Source organism: Cucurbita pepo, chromosome 5 (genome assembly GCF_057944985.1).
Source record: "Cucurbita pepo subsp. pepo isolate OVF chromosome 5, ASM5794498v1, whole genome shotgun sequence".
NCBI classification, from domain to species: domain Eukaryota; kingdom Viridiplantae; phylum Streptophyta; class Magnoliopsida; order Cucurbitales; family Cucurbitaceae; genus Cucurbita; species Cucurbita pepo.
The window spans coordinates 8,876,420-8,894,394 of NC_141802.1; positions in this window are offsets into that span (position 1 = coordinate 8,876,420).

Below are 17,975 nucleotides of genomic sequence, written 5' to 3' on the forward strand. Positions count from 1 at the left end.
ACGTCGAACGTGAATCGGTTTTTTTAGCACGTACTTCAAACGTCCCAGATTAAGGTTCCTGAATTAGGGTCTGGATTTTAAGCACTCTTTCACTGTTTTATGCATTCCGTTTCTTCGAAATTATATTCTAAATCATCTGGCCTAATGATTCCCCAAAAAAGTTTCAAAATATGTCAACAATGACTCGGTTTTTTTAGCATGTACTTCAAACGTCCAAGATTAAGGTTTCCGAATTAGGGCCTCTATTTTAAGCACTTTTTTACTGTTTATGCTCTCCGTTTCTTCGAAATTCTATTCTGAATCATCCGGCCTAATGATTCCCCAAAAAAGTTTCAAAAAACGTCGACCGTGACTCGATTTTTTTAGCACGTACTTCAAACGTCCAGATTAAGGTTTCCGAATTACGGTCTCGATTTTAAGCACTTTCACTGTCTTATGCACTCTGTTTCTTCGAAATTCTATTCTAAATCATCCGGCCTAATGATTCCAAACAAAAGTTTCGAAAAACGTTGTCCGTGACTCGGTTTTTTAGCACGTACTTCAAACGTCCCAGATTAAGGTTTCTGAATTAGGGTCTCGATTTTAAGCACTCTTTCACTCTTTTATGCACTTCGCTTCTTCGACATTCTATTCTAAATTTTTCGGCCTAAAGATTCCCCAACAAAAGTTTCGAAAAACGTCGACCGTGACTCGGTTTTTTTAGCACGTACTTCAAACGTCCCAGATTAAGATTTCTGAATTAGGGTCTCGATTTTAAGCACTCTTTCACTCTTTTATGCACTTCGCTTCTTCGACATTCTATTCTAAATTTTCCGGCCTAAAGATTCCCCAACAAAAGTTTCGAAAAACGTTGACTGTGACTCGATTTTTTTAGCACGTACTTCAAACGTCCCAGATTAAGGTTTCCGAATTACGGTCTCAATTTTAAGAACTCTTTCACTCTTTTATGCCCTCAGTTTCTTCGAAATTATATTCTAAATCATCCGGCCTAATGATTCCAAACAAAAGTTTTGAAAAACGTTGTCCGTGACTCAGTTTTTTAGCACGTACTTCAAACGTCCCAGATTAAGGTTTCTGAATTAGGGTCTCGATTTTAAGCACTCTTTCACTCTTTTATGCACTTCGCTTCTTCGACATTCTATTCTAAATTTTCCGGCCTAAAGATTCCCCAACAAAAGTTTCGAAAAACGTTGACTGTGACTCGGTTTTTTTAGCACGTACTTCAAACGTCCCAGATTAAGGTTTCCGAATTACGGTCTCAATTTTAAGAACCCTTTCACTATCTTATGCACTCTGTTTCTTCGAAATTATATTCTAAATCATCCGGCCTAATGATTCCAAACAAAAGTTTCGAAAAACGTTGTCCGTGACTCGGTTTTTTTAGCACGTACTTCAAACGTCCCAGATTAAGGTTTCTGAATAAGGGTCTCGATTTTAAGCACTCTTTCACTCTTTTATGCACTTCGCTTCTTCGACATTCTATTCTAAATTTTCCGGCCTAAAGATTCCCCAACAAAAGTTTCGAAAAACGTTGACTGTGACTCGGTTTTTTTAGCACGTACTTCAAACGTCCCAGATTAAGGTTTCCGAATTACGGTCTCAATTTTAAGAACTCTTTCACTCTTTTATGCCCTCAGTTTCTTCGAAATTATATTCTAAATCATCCGGCCTAATGATTCCAAACAAAAGTTTTGAAAAACGTTGTCCGTGACTCAGTTTTTTAGCACGTACTTCAAACGTCCCAGATTAAGGTTTCTGAATTAGGGTCTCGATTTTAAGCACTCTTTCACTCTTTTATGCACTTCGCTTCTTCGACATTCTATTCTAAATTTTCCGGCCTAAAGATTCCCCAACAAAAGTTTCGAAAAACGTTGACTGTGACTCGGTTTTTTTAGCACGTACTTCAAACGTCCCAGATTAAGGTTTCCGAATTACGGTCTCAATTTTAACAACTCTTTCACTATCTTATGCACTCTGTTTCTTCGAAATTATATTCTAAATCATCCGGCCTAATGATTCCAAACAAAAGTTTCGAAAAACGTTGTCCGTGACTCGGTTTTTTTAGCACGTACTTCAAACGTCCCAGATTAAGGTTTCTGAATTAGGGTCTCGATTTTAAGCACTCTTTCACTCTTTTATGCACTTCGCTTCTTCGACATTCTATTCTAAATTTTCCGGCCTAAAGATTCCCCAACAAAAGTTTCGAAAAATGTTGACCGTGACTCGGTTTTTTTAGCACGTACTTCAAACGTCCCAGATTAAGGTTTCCGAATTACGGTCTCAATTTTAAGCACTCTTTCACTCTTTTATGCCCTCAGTTTCTTCAAAATTATATTCTAAATCATCCGGCCTAATGATTCCCCAAAAAAGTTTTGGAAAACGTCGAACATGACTCGATTTTTTTAGCACGTACTTCAAACATCCCAGATTAGGGTTTCTGAATTATGATCTCGATTTTAAGCACTCTTTCACTGTCTTATGCACTCTATTTCTTCAAAATTCTATTCTAAATCATCCGGCCTAATGATTACAAACAAAAGTTTTGAAAAACGTCGTTCGTGACTCTGTTTTTTTAGCACGTACTTCAAACGTCCCAGATTAAGGTTTTTGAATTAGGGTCTCGATTTTAAGACCTATTTCACTATTTTATGCACTTCGTTTCTTCGAAATTCTATTCTAAATCATCCGGCCTAAAGATTGCCAGAAAAGTTTCAAAAATCGTCGAACCGTGACTCATTTTTTTAGAACGGACTTCAAACGTCCCAGATTAGGGTTTCTGAATTAGGGCCTCGATTTTAAGCATTCTTTTACTGTTTTATGCACTCCGTTTCTTTGAAATTCTATTGTAAATCATCCAGCCTAATGATTACCAACAAAAGTTTCGAAAAACGTCGAACGTGAATCGGTTTTTTTAGCACGTACTTCAAACGTCCCAGATTAAGGTTTCTGAATTAGGGTCTGGATTTTAAGCACTCTTTCACTGTTTTATGCATTCCGTTTCTTCGAAATTATATTCTAAATCATCTGGCCTAATGATTCCCCAAAAAAGTTTCAAAATATGTCAACAATGACTCGGTTTTTTTAGCATGTACTTCAAACGTCCAAGATTAAGGTTTCCGAATTAGGGCCTCTATTTTAAGCACTTTTTTACTGTTTATGCTCTCCGTTTCTTCGAAATTCTATTCTGAATCATCCGGCCTAATGATTCCCCAAAAAAGTTTCAAAAAACGTCGACCGTGACTCGATTTTTTTAGCACGTACTTCAAACGTCCAGATTAAGGTTTCCGAATTACGGTCTCGATTTTAAGCACTTTCACTGTCTTATGCACTCTGTTTCTTCGAAATTCTATTCTAAATCATCCGGCCTAATGATTCCAAACAAAAGTTTCGAAAAACGTTGTCCGTGACTCGGTTTTTTAGCACGTACTTCAAACGTCCCAGATTAAGGTTTCTGAATTAGGGTCTCGATTTTAAGCACTCTTTCACTCTTTTATGCACTTCGCTTCTTCGACATTCTATTCTAAATTTTTCGGCCTAAAGATTCCCCAACAAAAGTTTCGAAAAACGTCGACCGTGACTCGGTTTTTTTAGCACGTACTTCAAACGTCCAAGATTAAGATTTCTGAATTAGGGTCTCGATTTTAAGCACTCTTTCACTCTTTTATGCACTTCGCTTCTTCGACATTCTATTCTAAATTTTCCGGCCTAAAGATTCCCCAACAAAAGTTTCGAAAAACGTTGACTGTTACTCGGTTTTTTTAGCACGTACTTCAAACGTCCCAGATTAAGGTTTCCGAATTACGGTCTCAATTTTAAGAACTCTTTCACTCTTTTATGCCCTCAGTTTCTTCGAAATTATATTCTAAATCATCCGGCCTAATGATTCCAAACAAAAGTTTTGAAAAACGTTGTCCGTGACTCAGTTTTTTAGCACGTACTTCAAACGTCCCAGATTAAGGTTTCTGAATTAGGGTCTCGATTTTAAGCACTCTTTCACTCTTTTATGCACTTCGCTTCTTCGACATTCTATTCTAAATTTTCCGGCCTAAAGATTCCCCAACAAAAGTTTCGAAAAACGTTGACCGTGACTCGGTTTTTTTAGCACGTACTTCAAACGTCCCAGATTAAGGTTTCCGAATTACGGTCTCAATTTTAAGAACTCTTTCACTCTTTTATGCCCTCAGTTTCTTTAAAATTATATTCTAAATCATCCGGCCTAATGATTCCCCAAAAAAGTTTCGGAAAACGTCGAACATGACTCGATTTTTTTAGCACGTACTTCAAACATCCCAGATTAGGGTTTCTAAATTATGGTCTCGATTTTAAGCACTCTTTCACTGTCTTATGCACTCTATTTCTTCAAAATTCTATTCTAAATCATCCGGCCTAATGATTACAAACAAAAGTTTTGAAAAACGTCGTTCGTGACTCTGTTTTTTTAGCACGTACTTCAAACGTCCCAGATTAAGGTTTTTGAATTAGGGTCTCGATTTTAAGACCTATTTCACTATTTTATGCACTTCGTTTCTTCGAAATTCTATTCTAAATCATCCGGCCTAAAGATTGCCACAAAAGTTTCAAAAATCGTCGAACCGTGACTCATTTTTTTAGAACGGACTTCAAACGTCCCAGATTAGGGTTTCTGAATTAGGGCCTCGATTTTAAGCATTCTTTTACTGTTTTATGCACTCCGTTTCTTTGAAATTCTATTGTAAATCATCCAGCCTAATGATTACCAACAAAAGTTTCGAAAAACGTCGACCGTGAATCAGTTTTTTTAGCACGTACTTCAAACGTCCCAGATTAAGGTTTCTGAATTAGGGTCTGGATTTTAAGCACTCTTTCACTGTTTTATGCATTCCGTTTCTTCGAAATTATATTCTAAATCATCTGGCCTAATGATTCCCCAAAAAAGTTTCAAAATATGTCAACAATGACTCGGTTTTTTTAGCATGTACTTCAAACGTCCAAGATTTAGGTTTCCGAATTAGGGCCTCTAATTTAAGCACTTTTTTACTGTTTATGCTCTCCGTTTCTTCGAAATTCTATTCTAAATCATCCGGCCTAATGATTCCCCAAAAAAGTTTCAAAAAACGTCGACCGTGACTCGATTTTTTTAGCACGTACTTCAAACGTCCAGATTAAGGTTTCCGAATTACGGTCTCGATTTTAAGCACTTTCACTGTCTTATGCACTCTGTTTCTTCGAAATTCTATTCTAAATCATCCGGCCTAATGATTCCAAACAAAAGTTTCGAAAAACGTTGTCCGTGACTCGGTTTTTTAGCACGTACTTCAAACGTCCCAAATTAAGGTTTCTGAATTAGGGTCTCGATTTTAAGCACTCTTTCACTCTTTTATGCACTTCGCTTCTTCGACATTCTATTCTAAATTTTCCGGCCTAATGATTCCAAACAAAAGTTTCGAAAAACGTTGTCCGTGACTCGGTTTTTTAGCACGTACTTCAAACGTCCCAGATTAAGGTTTCTGAATTAGGGTCTCGATTTTAAGCACTCTTTCACTCTTTTATGCACTTCGCTTCTTCGACATTCTATTCTAAATTTTTCGGCCTAAAGATTCCCCAACAAAAGTTTCGAAAAACGTCGACCGTGACTCGGTTTTTTTAGCACGTACTTCAAACGTCCAAGATTAAGATTTCTGAATTAGGGTCTCGATTTTAAGCACTCTTTCACTCTTTTATGCACTTCGCTTCTTCGACATTCTATTCTAAATTTTCCGGCCTAAAGATTCCCCAACAAAAGTTTCGAAAAACGTTGACTGTGACTCGGTTTTTTTAGCACGTACTTCAAACGTCCCAGATTAAGGTTTCCGAATTACAGTCTGAATTTTAAGCACTCTTTCACTCTTTTATGCCCTCAGTTTCTTCAAAATTATATTCTAAATCATCCGGCCTAATGATTCCCCAAAAAAGTTTCGGAAAACGTCGAACATGACTCGATTTTTTTAGCACGTACTTCAAACATCCCAGATTAGGGTTTCTGAATTATGATCTCGATTTTAAGCACTCTTTCACTGTCTTATGCACTCTATTTCTTCAAAATTCTATTCGAAATCATCTGGCCTAATGATTACAAACAAAAGTTTTGAAAAACGTCGTTCGTGACTCTGTTTTTTTAGCACGTACTTCAAACGTCCCAGATTAAGGTTTTTGAATTAGGGTCTCGATTTTAAGACCTATTTCACTATTTTATGCACTTCGTTTCTTCGAAATTCTATTCTAAATCATCCGGCCTAAAGATTTCCACAAAAGTTTCAAAAATCGTCGAACCGTGACTCATTTTTTTAGAACGGACTTCAAACGTCCCAGATTAGGGTTTCTGAATTAGGGCCTCGATTTTAAGCATTCTTTTACTGTTTTATGCACTCCGTTTCTTTAAAATTCTATTGTAAATCATCCAGCCTAATGATTACCAACAAAAGTTTCGAAAAACGTCGAACGTGAATCGGTTTTTTTAGCACGTACTTCAAACGTCCCAGATTAAGGTTTCTGAATTAGGGTCTGGATTTTAAGCACTCTTTCACTGTTTTATGCATTCCGTTTCTTCGAAATTATATTCTAAATCATCTGGCCTAATGATTCCCCAAAAAAGTTTCAAAATATGTCAACAATGACTCGGTTTTTTTAGCATGTACTTCAAACGTCCAAGATTAAGGTTTCCGAATTAGGGCCTCTATTTTAAGCACTTTTTTACTGTTTATGCTCTCCGTTTCTTCGAAATTCTATTCTGAATCATCCGGCCTAATGATTCCCCAAAAAAGTTTCAAAAAACGTCGACCGTGACTCGATTTTTTTAGCACGTACTTCAAACGTCCAGATTAAGGTTTCCGAATTACGGTCTCGATTTTAAGCACTTTCACTGTCTTATGCACTCTGTTTCTTCGAAATTCTATTCTAAATCATCTGGCCTAATGATTCCAAACAAAAGTTTTGAAAAACGTCGTCCGTGACTCTATTTTTTTAGCACGTACTTCAAATGTCCCAGATTAAGGTTTCTGAATTAGGGTCTCGATTTTAAGCACTCTTTCACTGTTTTATGCACTTCGCTTCTTCAACATTCTATTCTAAATTTTTCGGCCTAAAGATTCCCCAACAAAAGTTTCGAAAAACGTCGACCGTGACTCGGTTTTTTTAGCACGTACTTCAAACGTCCCAGATTAAGGTTTCCGAATTACGGTCTCAATTTTAAGCACTCTTTCACTCTTTTATGCCCTCAGTTTCTTCAAAATTATATTCTAAATCATCCGGCCCAATGATTCCCCAAAAAAGTTTCGAAAAACGTCGAACATGACTCGATTTTTTTAGCACGTACTTCAAACATCCCAGATTAGGGTTTCCGAATTACGGTCTCAATTTTAAGAACTCTTTCACCCTTTTATGCCCTCAGTTTCTTCAAAATTATATTCTAAGACATCCGGCCTAATGATTTCCCAACAAAAGTTTCGAAAAACGTCGACCGTGAATCGGTTTTTTTTGCACGTACTTCAAACGTCCCAAATTAAGGTTCCTGAATTAGGGTCTGGATTTTAAGCACTCTTTCACTGTTTTATGCATTCCGTTTCTTCGAAATTATATACTAAATCATCCGGCCTAATGATTCCCCAAAAAAGTTTCAAAAAATGTCGACAGTGACTCGGTTTTTTTAGCATGTACTTCAAACGTCCAAGATTAAGGTTTCCGAATTAGGGTCTCGATTTTAAGCACTTTTTTACTGTTTATGCTCTCCGTTTCTTCGAAATTCTATTATGAATCATCCGGCCTAATGATTCCCCAAAAAAGTTTCAAAAAACGTCGACCGTGACTCGATTTTTTTAGCACGTACTTCAAACGTCCCAGATTAAGGTTTACGAATTACGGTCTCGATTTTAAGCACTTTCACTGTCTTATGCACTCTGTTTCTTCGAAATTATATTCTAAATCATCCGGCCTAATGATTCCACACAAAAGTTTCGAAAAACGTTGTCCGTGACTCGGTTTTTTTAGCACGCACTTCAAACGTCCCAGATTAATGTTTCTGAATTAGGGTCTCGATTTTAAGCACTCTTTCACTCTTTTATGCACTTCGCTTCTTCGACATTCTATTCTAAATTTTTCGGTCTAAAGATTCCCCAACAAAAGTTTCGAAAAACGTCGACCGTGACTCGGTTTTTTTAGCACGTACTTCAAACGTCCCAGATTAAGGTTTCCGAATTACGGTCTCATTTTTAAGCACTCTTTCACTCTTTTATGCCCTCAGTTTCTTCAAAATTATATTCTAAATCATCCGGCCCAATGATTCCCCAAAAAAGTTTCGAAAAACGTCGAACATGACTCGATTTTTTTAGCACGTACTTCAAACATCCCAGATTAGGGTTTCTGAATTATGGTCTCGATTTTAAGCACTCTTTCACTGTCTTATGCACTCTATTTCTTCAAAATTCTATTCTAAATCATCCGGCCTAATGATTACAAACAAAAGTTTTGAAAAACGTCGTTCGTGACTCTGTTTTTTTAGCACGTACTTAAAACGTCCCAGATTAAGGTTTTTGAATTAGGGTCTCGATTTTAAGACCTATTTCACTATTTTATGCACTTCGTTTCTTCGAAATTATATTCTAAATCATCCGGCCTAAAGATTGCCAGAAAAGTTTCAAAAATCTTCGAACCGTGACTCATTTTTTTAGAACGAACTTCAAACGTCCCAGATTAGGGTTTCTGAATTAGGGCCTCGATTTTAAGCATTCTTTTACTGTTTTATGCACAACGTTTCTTTGAAATTCTATTGTAAATCATCCAGCCTAATGATTCCCAACAAAAGTTTCGAAAAACGTCGACCGTGAATCGGTTTTTTTAGCACGTACTTCAAACGTCCCAGATTAAGGTTTCTGAATTAGGGTCTGGATTTTAAGCACTCTTTCACTGTTTTATGCATTCCGTTTCTTCCAAATTATATTCTAAATCATCCGGCCTAATGATTCCCCAAAAAAGTTTCAAAAAATGTCGACAGTGACTCGGTTTTTTTAGCATGTACTTCGAACGTCCAAGATTAAGGTTTCCGAATTAGGGTCTCGATTTTAAGCACTTTTTTACTGTTTATGCTCTCCGTTTCTTCGAAATTCTATTCTGAATCATCCGGCCTAATGATTCCCCAAAAAAGTTTCAAAAAACGTCGACCGTGACTCGATTTTTTTAGCACGTACTTCAAACGTCCAGATTAAGGTTTCCGAATTACGGTCTCGATTTTAAGCACTTTCACTGTCTTATGCACTCTGTTTCTTCGAAATTCTATTCTAAATCATCTGGCCTAATGATTCCAAACAAAAGTTTTGAAAAACGTCGTCCGTGACTCTATTTTTTTAGCACGTACTTCAAATGTCCCAGATTAAGGTTTCTGAATTAGGGTCTCGATTTTAAGCACTCTTTCACTGTTTTATGCACTTCGCTTCTTCAACATTCTATTCTAAATTTTTCGGCCTAAAGATTCCCCAACAAAAGTTTCGAAAAACGTCGACCGTGACTCGGTTTTTTTAGCACGTACTTCAAACGTCCCAGATTAAGGTTTCCGAATTACGGTCTCAATTTTAAGCACTCTTTCACTCTTTTATGCCCTCAGTTTCTTCAAAATTATATTCTAAATCATCCGGCCCAATGATTCCCCAAAAAAGTTTCGAAAAACGTCGAACATGACTCGATTTTTTTAGCACGTACTTCAAACATCCCAGATTAGGGTTTCCGAATTACGGTCTCAATTTTAAGAACTCTTTCACCCTTTTATGCCCTCAGTTTCTTCAAAATTATATTCTAAGACATCCGGCCTAATGATTTCCCAACAAAAGTTTCGAAAAACGTCGACCGTGAATCGGTTTTTTTAGCACGTACTTCAAACGTCCCAGATTAAGGTTTCTGAATTAGGGTCTGGATTTTAAGCACTCTTTCACTATTTTATGCATTCCGTTTCTTCGAAATTATATTCTAAATCATCCGGCCTAATGATTCCCCAAAAAAGTTTCAAAAAATGTCGACAGTGACTCGGTTTTTTTAGCATGTACTTCAAACGTCCAAGATTAATGTTTCCGAATTAGGGTCTCGATTTTAAGCACTTTTTTACTGTTTATGCTCTCCGTTTCTTCGAAATTCTATTCTGAATCATCCGGCCTAATGATTCCCCAAAAAAGTTTCAAAAAACGTCGACTGTGACTCGATTTTTTTAGCACGTACTTCAAACGTCCCAGATTAAGGTTTTTGAATTAGGGTCTCGATTTTAAGACCTATTTCACTATTTTATGCACTTCGTTTCTTCGAAATTATATTCTAAATCATCCGGCCTAAAGATTGCCAGAAAAGTTTCAAAAATCTTCGAACCGTGACTCATTTTTTTAGAACGAACTTCAAACGTCCCAGATTAGGGTTTCTGAATTAGGGCCTCGATTTTAAGCATTCTTTTACTGTTTTATGCACAACGTTTCTTTGAAATTCTATTGTAAATCATCCAGCCTAATGATTCCCAACAAAAGTTTCGAAAAACGTCGACCGTGAATCGGTTTTTTTAGCACGTACTTCAAACGTCCCAGATTAAGGTTTCTGAATTAGGGTCTGGATTTTAAGCACTCTTTCACTGTTTTATGCATTCCGTTTCTTCCAAATTATATTCTAAATCATCCGGCCTAATGATTCCCCAAAAAAGTTTCAAAAAATGTCGACAGTGACTCGGTTTTTTTAGCATGTACTTCGAACGTCCAAGATTAAGGTTTCCGAATTAGGGTCTCGATTTTAAGCACTTTTTTACTGTTTATGCTCTCCGTTTCTTCGAAATTCTATTCTGAATCATCCGGCCTAATGATTCCCCAAAAAAGTTTCAAAAAACGTCGAACGTGACTCGATTTTTTTAGCACGTACTTCAAACGTCCCAGATTAAGGTTTACGAATTACGGTCTCGATTTTAAGCACTTTCACTATCTTATGCACTCTGTTTCTTCGAAATTATATTCTAAATCATCCGGCCTAATGATTCCAAACAAAAGTTTCGAAAAACGTTGTCCGTGACTCGGTTTTTTTAGCACGTACTTCAAACGTCCCAGATTAAGGTTTCTGAATTAGGGTCTCGATTTTAAGCACTCTTTCACTCTTTTATGCACTTCGCTTCTTCGACATTCTATTCTAAATTTTCCGGCCTAAAGATTCCCCAACAAAAGTTTCGAAAAACGTTGACCGTGACTCGGTTTTTTTAGCACGTACTTCAAACGTCCCAGATTAAGGTTTCCGAATTACGGTCTCAATTTTAAGCACTCTTTCACTCTTTTATGCCCTCAGTTTCTTCAAAATTATATTCTAAATCATCCGGCCTAATGATTCCCCAAAAAAGTTTCGGAAAACGTCGAACATGACTCGATTTTTTTAGCACGTACTTCAAACATCCCAGATTAGGGTTTCTGAATTATGATCTCGATTTTAAGCACTCTTTCACTGTCTTATGCACTCTATTTCTTCAAAATTCTATTCGAAATCATCTGGCCTAATGATTACAAACAAAAGTTTTGAAAAACGTCGTTCGTGACTCTGTTTTTTTAGCACGTACTTCAAACGTCCCAGATTAAGGTTTTTGAATTAGGGTCTCGATTTTAAGACCTATTTCACTATTTTATGCACTTCGTTTCTTCGAAATTCTATTCTAAATCATCCGGCCTAAAGATTGCCACAAAAGTTTCAAAAATCGTCGAACCGTGACTCATTTTTTTAGAACGGACTTCAAACGTCCCAGATTAGGGTTTCTGAATTAGGGCCTCGATTTTAAGCATTCTTTTACTGTTTTATGCACTCCGTTTCTTTGAAATTCTATTGTAAATCATCCAGCCTAATGATTACCAACAAAAGTTTCGAAAAACGTCGAACGTGTATCGGTTTTTTTAGCACGTACTTCAAACGTCCCAGATTAAGGTTCCTGAATTAGGGTCTGGATTTTAAGCACTTTCACTGTCTTATGCACTCTGTTTCTTCGAAATTCTATTCTAAATCATCCGGCCTAATGATTCCAAACAAAAGTTTCGAAAAACGTTGTCCGTGACTCGGTTTTTTAGCACGTACTTCAAACGTCCCAGATTAAGGTTTCTGAATTAGGGTCTCGATTTTAAGCACTCTTTCACTCTTTTATGCACTTCGCTTCTTCGACATTCTATTCTAAATTTTCCGGCCTAAAGATTCCCCAACAAAAGTTTCGAAAAACGTTGACCGTGACTCGGTTTTTTTAGCACGTACTTCAAACGTCCAAGATTAAGGTTTCCGAATTACGGTCTCAATTTTAAGCACTCTTTCACTCTTTTATGCCCTCAGTTTCTTCAAAATTATATTCTAAATCATCCGGCCTAATGATTCCCCAAAAAAGTTTCAAAATATGTCAACAATGACTCGGTTTTTTTAGCATGTACTTCAAACGTCCCAGATTAAGGTTTTTGAATTAGGGTCTCGATTTTAAGACCTATTTCACTATTTTATGCACTTCGTTTCTTCGAAATTCTATTCTAAATCATCCGGCCTAAAGATTGCCACAAAAGTTTCAAAAATCGTCGAACCGTGACTCATTTTTTTAGAACGGACTTCAAACGTCCCAGATTAGGGTTTCTGAATTAGGGCCTCGATTTTAAGCATTCTTTTACTGTTTTATGCACTCCGTTTCTTTGAAATTCTATTGTAAATCATCCAGCCTAATGATTACCAACAAAAGTTTCGAAAAACGTCGAACGTGAATCGGTTTTTTTAGCACGTACTTCAAACGTCCCAGATTAAGGTTCCTGAATTAGGGTCTGAATTTTAAGAACTCTTTCACTGTTTTATGCATTCCGTTTCTTCGAAATTATATTCTAAATCATCCGGCCTAATGATTCCCCAAAAAAGTTTCAAAAAATGTCAACAGTGACTCGGTTTTTTTAGCATGTACTTCAAACGTCCAAGATTAAGGTTTCCGAATTAGGGTCTCGATTTTAAGCACTTTTTTACTGTTTATGCTCTCCGTTTCTTCGAAATTCTATTCTGAATCATCCTGCCTAATGATTCCCCAAAAAAGTTTCAAAAAACGTCGACCGTGACTCGATTTTTTTAGCACGTACTTCAAACGTCCCAGATTAAGGTTTACGAATTACGGTCTCGATTTTAAGCACTTTCACTGTCTTATGCACTCTGTTTCTTCGAAATTATATTCTAAATCATCCGGCCTAATGATTCCCCAAAAAAGTTTCAAAAAATGTCGACAGTGACTCAGTTTTTTTAGCATGTACTTCAAACGTCCAAGATTAAGGTTTCCGAATTAGGGTCTCGATTTTAAGCACTTTTTTACTGTTTATGCTCTCCGTTTCTTCGAAATTCTATTCTGAATCATCCGGCCTAATGATTCCCCAAAAAAGTTTCAAAAAACGTCGACCGTGACTCAATTTTTTTAGCACGTACTTCAAACGTCCCAGATTAAGGTTTACGAATTACGGTCTCGTTTTTAAGCACTTTCACTATCTTATGCACTCTGTTTCTTCGAAATTATATTCTAAATCATCCGGCCTAATGATTCCAAACAAAAGTTTCGAAAAACGTTGTCCGTGACTCGGTTTTTTTAGCACGTACTTCAAACGTCCCAGATTAAGGTTTCTGAATTAGGGTCTCGATTTTAAGCACTCTTTCACTCTTTTATGCACTTCGCTTCTTCGACATTCTATTCTAAATTTTCCGGCCTAAAGATTCCCCAACAAAAGTTTCGAAAAACGTTGACCGTGACTCGGTTTTTTTAGCACGTACTTCAAACGTCCCAGATTAAGGTTTCCGAATTACGGTCTCAATTTTAAGAACTCTTTCACTCTTTTATGCCCTCAGTTTCTTCAAAATTATATTCTAAATCATCCGGCCTAATGATTCCCCAAAAAAGTTTCGGAAAACGTCGAACATGACTCGATTTTTTTAGCACGTACTTCAAACATCCCAGATTAGGGTTTCTAAATTATGGTCTCGATTTTAAGCACTCTTTCACTGTCTTATGCACTCTATTTCTTCAAAATTCTATTCTAAATCATCCGGCCTAATGATTACAAACAAAAGTTTTGAAAAAGGTCGTTCGTGACTCTGTTTTTTTAGCACGTACTTCAAACGTCCCAGATTAAGGTTTTTGAATTAGGGTCTCGATTTTAAGACCTATTTCACTATTTTATGCACTTCGTTTCTTCGAAATTCTATTCTAAATCATCCGGCCTAAAGATTGCCACAAAAGTTTCAAAAATCATCGAACCGTGACTCATTTTTTTAGAACGGACTTCAAACGTCCCAGATTAGGGTTTCTGAATTAGGGCCTCGATTTTAAGCATTCTTTTACTGTTTTATGCACTCCGTTTCTTTGAAATTCTATTGTAAATCATCCAGCCTAATGATTACAAACAAAAGTTTCGAAAAACGTCGACTGTGAATCGGTTTTTTTAGCACGTACTTCAAACGTCCCAAATTAAGGTTCCTGAATTAGGGTCTGGATTTTAAGCACTCTTTCACTATTTTATGCATTCCGTTTCTTCGAAATTATATACTAAATCATCCGGCCTAATGATTCCCCAAAAAAGTTTCAAAAAATGTCGACAGTGACTCGGTTTTTTTAGCATGTACTTCAAACGTCCAAGATTAAGGTTTCCGAATTAGGGTCTCGATTTTAAGCACTTTTTTACTGTTTATGCTCTCCGTTTCTTCGAAATTCTATTCTGAATCATCCGGCCTAATGATTCCCCAAAAAAGTTTCAAAAAACGTCGACCGTGACTCGATTTTTTTAGCACGTACTTCAAACGTCCCAGATTAAGGTTTACGAATTACGGTCTCGATTTTAAGCACTTTCACTGTCTTATGCACTCTGTTTCTTCGAAATTATATTCTAAATCATCCGGCCTAATGATTCCAAACAAAAGTTTCGAAAAACGTTGTCCGTGACTCGGTTTTTTTAGCACGTACTTCAAACGTCCCAGATTAAGGTTTCTGAATTAGGGTCTCGATTTTAAGCACTCTTTCACTCTTTTATGCACTTCGCTTCTTCGACATTCTATTCTAAATTTTCCGGCCTAAAGATTCCCCAACAAAAGTTTCGAAAAACGTTGACCGTGACTCGGTTTTTTTAGCACGTACTTCAAACGTCCCAGATTAAGGTTTCCGAATTACGGTCTCAATTTTAAGAACTCTTTCACTCTTTTATGCCCTCAGTTTCTTCAAAATTATATTCTAAATCATCCGGCCTAATGATTCCCCAAAAAAGTTTCGGAAAACGTCGAACATGACTCAATTTTTTTAGCACGTACTTCAAACATCCCAGATTAGGGTTTCTAAATTATGGTCTCGATTTTAAGCACTCTTTCACTGTCTTATGCACTCTATTTCTTCAAAATTCTATTCTAAATCATCCGGCCTAATGATTACAAACAAAAGTTTTGAAAAACGTCGTTCGTGACTCTGTTTTTTTAGCACGTACTTCAAACGTCCCAGATTAAGGTTTCTGAATTAGGGTCTCGATTTTAAGCACTCTTTCACTGTTTTATGCACTTCGCTTCTTCAACATTCTATTCTAAATTTTCCGGAATAAAGATTCCCCAACAAAAGTTTCGAAAAACGTCGACCGTGACTCGGTTTTTTTAGCACGTACTTCAAACGTCCCAGATTAAGGTTTCCGAATTACGGTCTCAATTTTAAGCACTCTTTCACTCTTTTATGCCCTCAGTTTCTTCAAAATTATATTCTAAATCATCCGGCCCAATGATTCCCCAAAAAAGTTTCAAAAAACGTCGAACATGACTCGATTTTTTTAGCACGTACTTCAAACATCCCAGATTAGGGTTTCTGAATTATGGTCTCGATTTTAAGCACTCTTTCACTGTCTTATGCACTCTATTTCTTCAAAATTCTATTCGAAATCATCCGGCCTAATGATTACAAACAAAAGTTTTGAAAAACGTCGTTCGTGACTCTTTTTTTTTAGCACGTACTTCAAACGTCCCAGATTAAGGTTTTTGAATTAGGGTCTCGATTTTAAGACCTATTTCACTATTTTATGCACTTCGTTTCTTCGAAATTCTATTCTAAATCATCCGGCCTAAAGATTGCCACAAAAGTTTCAAAAATCGTCGAACCGTGACTCATTTTTTTAGAACGGACTTCAAACGTCCCATATTAGGGTTTCTGAATTAGGGCCTCGATTTTAAGCATTCTTTTACTGTTTTATGCACTCCGTTTCTTTGAAATTCTATTGTAAATCATCCAGCCTAATGATTACAAACAAAAGTTTCAAAAAACGTCTACCGTGAATCGGTTTTTTTAGCACGTACTTCAAACGTCCCAAATTAAGGTTCCTGAATTAGGGTCTGGATTTTAAGCACTCTTTCACTATTTTATGCATTCCGTTTCTTCGAAATTATATACTAAATCATCCGGCCTAATGATTCCCCAAAAAAGTTTCAAAAAATGTCGACAGTGACTCGGTTTTTTTAGCATGTACTTCAAACGTCCAAGATTAAGGTTTCCGAATTAGGGTCTCGATTTTAAGCACTTTTTTACTGTTTATGCTCTCCGTTTCTTCGAAATTCTATTCTGAATCATCCGGCCTAATGATTCCCCAAAAAAGTTTCAAAAAACGTCGACCGTGACTCGATTTTTTTAGCACGTACTTCAAACGTCCCAGATTAAGGTTTACGAATTACGGTCTCGATTTTAAGCACTTTCACTGTCTTATGCACTCTGTTTCTTCGAAATTATATTCTAAATCATCCGGCCTAATGATTCCAAACAAAAGTTTCGAAAAACGTTGTCCGTGACTCGGTTTTTTTAGCACGTACTTCAAACGTCCCAGATTAAGGTTTCTGAATTAGGGTCTCGATTTTAAGCACTCTTTCACTCTTTTATGCACTTCGCTTCTTCGACATTCTATTCTAAATTTTCCGGCCTAAAGATTCCCCAACAAAAGTTTCGAAAAACGTTGACCGTGACTCGGTTTTTTTAGCACGTACTTCAAACGTCCCAGATTAAGGTTTCCGAATTACGGTCTCAATTTTAAGAACTCTTTCACTCTTTTATGCCCTCAGTTTCTTCAAAATTATATTCTAAATCATCCGGCCTAATGATTCCCCAAAAAAGTTTCGGAAAACGTCGAACATGACTCGATTTTTTTAGCACGTACTTCAAACATCCCAGATTAGGGTTTCTAAATTATGGTCTCGATTTTAAGCACTCTTTCACTGTCTTATGCACTCTATTTCTTCAAAATTCTATTCTAAATCATCCGGCCTAAAGATTGCCACAAAAGTTTCAAAAATCGTCGAACCATGACTCATTTTTTTAGAACGGACTTCAAACGTCCCAGATTAGGGTTTCTGAATTAGGGCCTCGATTTTAAGCATTCTTTTACTGTTTTATGCACTCCGTTTCTTTGAAATTCTATTGTAAATCATCCAGCCTAATGATTCCCAACAAAAGTTTCGAAAAACGTCGACCGTGAATCGGTTTTTTTAGCACGTTCTTCAAACGTCCCAGATTAAGGTTTCCGAATTACGGTCTCAATTTTAAGCACTCTTTCACTCTTTTATGCCCTCAGTTTCTTCAAAATTATATTCTAAATCATCCGGCCCAATGATTCCCCAAAAAAGTTTCGAAAAACGTCGAACATGACTCGATTTTTTTAGCACGTACTTCAAACATCCCAGATTAGGGTTTCTAAATTATGGTCTCGATTTTAAGCACTCTTTCACTGTCTTATGCACTCTATTTCTTCAAAATTCTATTCGAAATCATCCGGCCTAATGATTACAAACAAAAGTTTTGAAAAACGTCGTTCGTGACTCTGTTTTTTTAGCACGTACTTCAAACGTCCCAGATTAAGGTTTTTGAATTAGGGTCTCGATTTTAAGACCTATTTCACTATTTTATGCACTTCGTTTCTTTGAAATTCTATTCTAAATCATCCGGCCTAAAGATTGCCACAAAAGTT